The sequence below is a fragment of the Pinus tabuliformis genome, chromosome 4_2 (assembly GCF_031772625.1).
Source record: "Pinus tabuliformis cultivar Carrire ecotype Pingquan chromosome 4_2, CPIR1, whole genome shotgun sequence".
In the NCBI taxonomy this organism is placed as follows: Eukaryota; Viridiplantae; Streptophyta; class Pinopsida; order Pinales; family Pinaceae; genus Pinus; species Pinus tabuliformis.
In genome coordinates this window covers 1,046,785,001-1,046,791,961 of record NC_142304.1, presented here as the reverse complement: position 1 = coordinate 1,046,791,961, position 6,961 = coordinate 1,046,785,001, and the positions used below count along the sequence as shown (strand labels likewise).

At 36.8% G+C, this 6,961-nt stretch overlaps 1 pseudogene; it reads right to left on the bottom strand.

The window, feature by feature from the left end:
* Positions 1-6,560: 6,560 nt before the first annotated feature.
* Positions 6,561-6,961, bottom strand: part of LOC149173205 (ruBisCO large subunit-binding protein subunit beta, chloroplastic-like) — a 35,632-nt pseudogene continuing 35,231 nt past the window's right edge.

The window sequence follows — 6,961 nt, the reverse complement described above, 5'->3', positions numbered from 1 at the left end:
ATAATTTCGGGTATATTTGAGAGGACTACATTAGGTTTCTATCCATTGATAGGTAACTGATTCGATCGCCTTGTATACTGTGATACAACGAAAGCAACATTCGAGTAGATTACCTGCACGTATGTTAAGTCCTTGGTTTACTGAGGCAGTATATTGCAATTCATAGTTACTTGGTAATCCTTTTTCCTAGATTATCCCTCTTTTGTTTTGTTATGTTATTTTGATTAAGATAAAATTAACTGCCCACGAATAACATCCTCCACATCACTCCTTAGTTGATCTTAGGTTCAGACATATGGCAACAACATCGGAGTCCACCGATCAAGGAATTCCTTTTGATGGGAATCCTAGTCCTTTTCTTCCTTTCAGAAATACTAGTGCTCCTTATATGGCTACATTGTCCCTTCTAGGACTTACCATCAGCTTTCTAGTATGGTTGTTCTCAACCTCCTTGGCCCTGCAATTCAATATTCCTACAACTAGACAAAATCAACCTCCAGTTGATCCTAAAGTTTACCCTTTACCTTCTTCCTTGGTTGTTTCTTCCTCCCCTTCTTCCTCTTTGCCTGGTGAAAGTATTGACAATAGTGACCAGGTGGATAAGAAGAATAAGAAAGGGAAGAAGAAGAAAATCCAGCCGGGGAGAAACCAAGCAACCATTGCTTCGAATGCAACTTCTAATGAGAAACAGTCTGATAATCCTCACAAACTTTGATATCCTTGCAAACTTTGTGTGGGAGACCATCTTCTTCGAAATTGTTCTAGTATTCCTCAGATATTAGAATAATGGTCTTCTCTTTCACATCATCTTGTGTCATCAACTTCTGGAGATCATGCTGGTGATACACCATCAACTAGTGCTAGTAAAGTTCATGGAAAGAAGGGTAATATGTTAATATTAAAATGTCAATATGTTTTATAACTTATTAATTTATATTTTAAAAAGTACATATATTAGATAGTGATGATAAATTCCTAATAATTCATTAAAAATTTAAAATATAAAAGAATTATTCTTATAAGACGTAAATTAATTAATAAAATTGATTAATAGATCTAAAAACAATTAGTGGTTATAGTAATAAATATAAGAATACTAACTCACAATTAGAATTTTTAAAATATTTAATTATACAACTTTTATGTATATTTTATGGTAATTCTTACATATGTTTTTTAAACTAACCTCCCATTAACTATTTAATTATATATAAATTTAGAACCTTTTTAATTTAATAATAGTATAAGAAACTTACTATTGGTTTAATAATAATTTAAATCTGTAACTTTAACTTATTTGTTTATTTAATACATCACCTAGTTTTATTTAATACTTAACTAACTTTCAATTAACTAACTAATTATTTATTTATCTTATGTGATTAACTCCTATTGATTAAAAGCCCCAAGGGTTAGCTCAGTTGGTCAAAAACCGTGCCTCGCCATCGGGAGGTCACAGGGTCGAATCCACCCGAAGCCCTTGGGGTCAGGTCTTGCAGTAGGCCGAGGGGTGATTTAGCCCAGCTATCGCCCAAATTTTTCCATGCATGTAGCGATCACTCACTGACCAGGGTGCTCATGAACCACATGCAAAAAAAAAAAAGAAAAAAAAAACCTCCTATTGATTAAATTTTTAATTAAATAGAGTCTTGCTCTCCTTTCCCAGTCCCTTGGTCTAGTCTATCTAGCTGTTTCCCAGTCAAATATAGCCGTTAGTCGGTCTAGCCTACCAGTTCAATATAGCCATTGCCTGGTCAAATATAGCCATCGGAAGTTCTGCTCTTACAATTTAACATGCAACCTAGATCTAATTCCTCAACTTGTCTTGACGATGAACCACACCGGTTGGTTCAAAACGTGTCTACAAATGAAATATCATGTGATTTACGCCGAAATATTTTCTCTCATAAACTTGATATGGATCACAGAAGCCTCAATTCAATAAGAAGGGTAAAGTTAAGTTTCCCTCTAGTTTATGAGAAGGAAATAATCCCATTCACCTTTTTCCCTATCTGGACGAAGCCTAAAAAGTGTTGGATAACCGTCTTGCTTCTCCGTAACGACTTCCATCTGGTTACAAGAGACTCTCCCTTAATCCTTCACTAGTTGATGAAGTGACTGACCCAAATCAACCATTGGTCAAACCCACTCTCTTTGAATGTGAATCCCATGAGTCTATACCTGACCAATCACAAGTCAAGGAAATAGTTGACCCAATTTCACCTTCAGTTAATTGTACCTTTCCCATAGAGAGTGAGTATCATACCACTCAGGTTCTTTTCATTTCTTCAGATTCCAATTAGCTTAGAGGAAACCCTCATGTTCCATCATGACAGGAGGAAAATCCTCATGTTCTCATAACTCAAGGGGGTAATTCTCATGTTCTTACGGTACCCCCTCCAAAGTAGTCTGTTCACTTCCTTTGATTGGAATCAATTGGTAGGATGTCATCTTCCTTCTTATGTACCTTTCTAGATCATAGTATTGGTTTATAATATGATTGTATTTGGCACTATTATAGATGAAGGTGCATCTGTGAGTATCCTTTGCTCCACTGCTTGGAAGGTGCTCAATTCACCGTCACTTGTGCCTGTTACCCAGAATCTGTTGGCTTTTAACAGAGGAACCAGTCAACCATTAGGGATCATTCCTCAGTTTCCTATTACTTTGGGAGGAAAAATTATTTATCTCAATGTGATGGCAGTCCCAGGCCCTTTATATTACAATTTACTTCTTGGACGTGACTATGTTTATGACATGGGAGCTATTGTTTCAATAATCTTTCAGGTGATGTGTTTCCGGCATGAAGGCATAATTGTCACCATTGACCAAATTTCATTTTCCCGGTCCAAATATGGCTTCCAGTCAACCATCTTCCCTAAAAGGTCCTTTTGTCCCAATGGTATCTTCCCAGCAATGGGTCAATTATGTGGTAACCCATTCTGACGATCAATACCGTGATGTTGGGCATTATGTACTGGCGAGACTGGAACCAAATCTCTCTAATGGATTCCTTGCTATGTATACCTTCTAGAGCATGGTTCTCCCATATGATGAGAACTTCTTTGAAGTCATGACCTCTTATGGGTCATGATCAAGGAATCGGATCATATTTCCTTGCCTTGTGTCAAGCTCGTTAAAAAATGAAACAAGGAATTTGAGCGTAGTTCCTTGTCTTGTGTCAAGCACGTAAAAAAATGAAACAAGGAATATGAGGATAGTTCTTTTACTGTTTCAACCAAGCATAGTTCCTTACCTTGTATCAATATCGTTAAAAAATGAAACAAGGAATCTAAGCAGAGTTCCTTTTCTTGGGTTAAGTTCATTAAAAAATGAAACAAGGTCCCCTGGAGCAAAGTTCCAATTCGAGTATTTGATTAGATCTTGTATAATCCCAATCAAGCCTTTCACTTGATCTCATAAATGAACCTTCATTACATCCACTTGATAGCCATGAGTAGTCTACATAGGTGAATGTAATGAAGCTTGGGGGGCATGCACCTCAAATTGATTCATCATGTTGGGGGCATGTAAACCAATATCAAGCATAGTTTTCTCATGGTTCAAGCTTGTGTAAAAATGCACCCAGCTTGTGTAAAAAATGAAACTAAATCCAAGCATAGTTTTTCATTTCAAGCTTGTGTAAACATGAAACTTAATCCAAGCATAGTTCCCTACGGTTCAAGCTTGTGTAAAAGTGAACCCATCTCCATTTTAACCCTCGTGATTTCCATTCTATCAGCCTCTTCCATAAGATGAGCCTTGTTTTCTCTCCTTCCATCGCCACCATCTCTTTGGTCGATCATATGCTTTCACTTGGTTGTTTTTCGTTTCCTAAGGGATCGCAGCGATGAGTGGTTTTATTAGCTAGCCTCTTGACCATTACATGTTTTGAGTAGTTCCACCATTGCCAAAACTAGTTGTTACCCTTAATACCACTCGTTCCTTTAGGACAAGTCACCTTTAAGCTCTTTCCTGACTCGTAAAAAATGAAAAGATTGCAGAGTATTTTCCTTTTTGACTTGTTAAGAGAAAATATAAATAGGGGGTATGCTTTCAAGCTCTTTTTTTACTCTTTAAACATGAAAAGATTGTCGGGTGCTTTTCCTTTTCATCTCATAAATGGATTGGAAACGACATCTACTCACTACAAGTTTAACCCTTTTCCAGACTGAGATTGATTACTTATGAAAAAGGAATACGTTGATCAAACATGGTCAAATGGTTCTCTCTTGTATTATTTTGTACTTTTTTGGACTTGAGAGACAAATTTACGAAAAGGAACTTGTGGAGTTTTCTTTTTGTCCCTTTTCAAGCTCTCTAAACATGAAAAGAACCGAGTTCTCATTATCCTTAAACTCATTAAATCATAAAATAACGACAAACCTGTCCATCATGACAAGACTGAGTTTCACGTTCGCTAGACTCATTAAAACATCACATAGTGATGGATTCACCCGAAGGGTGGAATTATACTTCAAGCATTGTTATCCTCCTCAAGCTTGTTTAAAAAATAAAGAGGCACTAGTTAGAAATGACTGGGGAAAATGGGAAAAGGGATAAATCACTTTATGGTAGCAAGTCGCTCTTGAACATGACACTTTTAACTTCTTCTCTGTGGCTATTTGGATTGGGTTATCTTCCTGATGGTTATCATACCTATGGTCTATCACACTATCCATCACTTTGGTTTTGGGTCAATGTTGCCAATTCATTCAGTGTCTCTGACATGTTGAAGAGAATTCACTCAGTAAACTTCATCCTTCGCAATACTCATAAACCTTCATTTTCATGACTCCCATTCTTGAACATTGTGTCGTCAGTCACATTCTATCTTCAAAATCATTACACTTGTTTCATGTTGTTCATGGGGGATACATCAAGGCCCTCCTACAACGTGTCACTTCTTGTTGACATCAGCGCATTATCCAGGAAGTTGACTTAGAAACACCCTTCTAGTACCTTGAGGCTTGCATACATCAATGGCAAGTTTCTCACTTCCAGCAACATGTTGACATCACAGGCCTTCGACCGAAATAATTTGTATGGTGTTCGACATTAAAACATCTATTCACATCATGCAGAATGTACTATAGTACCTTGAGAATCATTATCATTATCGGTGATTTCTCTCGCATCTATTAACAACTTACACCATTGCCTTGTAATCAGACGATGTCTTCCCATGTTTGACTTCAGATCACATTTTCACATGGTTAGACTCATACTTGAGTGAATGATTGGACGAGATAGAAGACCTTGGATCTAGTTTCATCCATCCGGGCTGCGATTTTAGGAGATTACTAGATCATCTGTACGATGGTTTTACATAGATGGTCATCCTATCATGGGTCTATATCTGTAGACGACTATCGGATTTATGTACATGTAATGAAAAGTTTATATGTTTAGTATGGGTATGCCTTCCCTTAGAAATTCATGAAAAATTTAAAGATATCATGATATTATGAATTGTAATTGATGGAGGTCACCATCCACTTCAAATCCTCCTCATCACATCATAAAGCATATCACTCAACATTATCATTTTCAACTTCATGCTTTAGCGGGCAGCTGTTACGAGTATATTTGGGCACATCACTCTCGATGATCAAATCAGTACAAATAGGGCTCATCAAATCCTAATTTCAGTTGTTACATGCCCTAGACAAGTCATCATATTGAATGTTTTCATCCATAAAAGTTTCCTAGTTTGAAACCCTGCTGAAATGCTTCTTTGGGACATCAACACAGCCTTGGTCAGGGGAAACTGCTCTACATAGCAGGTAGGCCCATTCAGCCCTGTGTTCCAGAGCACTTAGGCCCACTTAAGCCTATGCTAGGCGAGGATGAGTGAAATTGACATAGGATTCTAGGAATATTCCCTGATTCTAGAGCATTCTAGAAGGATGCCCGACTCTTATCTCATCCTATGAGCTCAATTTTGGATAGGCTATGGATCATTTAACCCTCTATCCTCTCATCCCTTTATCCATGGAAACTAACTATCCAATTATGGAAAACCATTCAATACCCTATTTATGATAAAACCACTTGCATTTCCCTATAAATTGACCACTCATCATAGTGATCAGGAGGCTGGAACTTGGAGATTGTAGAGAGATATTGTTGGTTTGAGACTTGAAATCACTTTCAAGTAATGTTATGCTACTGGATTGATGTGATATTGGTGTGATGAGGGTTTGGATTAATCTGGATGAGTGACACGTGATCGAGCCACATTGGTTGTCACTTCTCCTTCTATCAGTCAATAAAGTTGTTTGTTCCTTTTCCAATACTTTTGTCTACACCTATGATGAATGTATGTTCAAATGTTGTTGATCCCATTTGTTTACAGTAGATAGATCATATGCTTTGATTATTGTTGTCTTATGTTTATGTTGGTAGGTACCAGTTGAGCGAATTCAGTTTGATCGAGATTAACAGGAGCAATTCAAAGGAGTTCAAAGGAAGCGACGAATCACAAGTAGGTTCCTTTATCTTATCTATCTATTGTAGGAAAAGGTTAAACATCTTTACTTCTGTTGTTCTAAGTGTAATTACCCACTTATGGAAGATGTACTTATCCGTAAGTATAAATTCTGTATAACATGCATGCATAGCTTTGTTGCATTCAAGGCATACTCCACTCTTAAATTCTTTTCCTTCAACTCTGTCTTTGTTTGTACTCCCACCTATCAACAATTATGAACACTATCATATACCCCCCATTCGTACTTTAAGGAAATATACATTGCAATGTGGTCACCAACATCCATCTACTAGATTCAGATCATTATAATGCCAATAACAGAATTTTTTTACAAATAGCTACCATTAATTGAACAATGCCAAACTTTACCTAGATAAAAACAAATCCATCAGAAATCTTGGTAATTCTTTCATTCAATTTTTCTTTTTTGTAGTCTTTTTTTGCAGCGTGCAAAGAAAGTGAGAATGA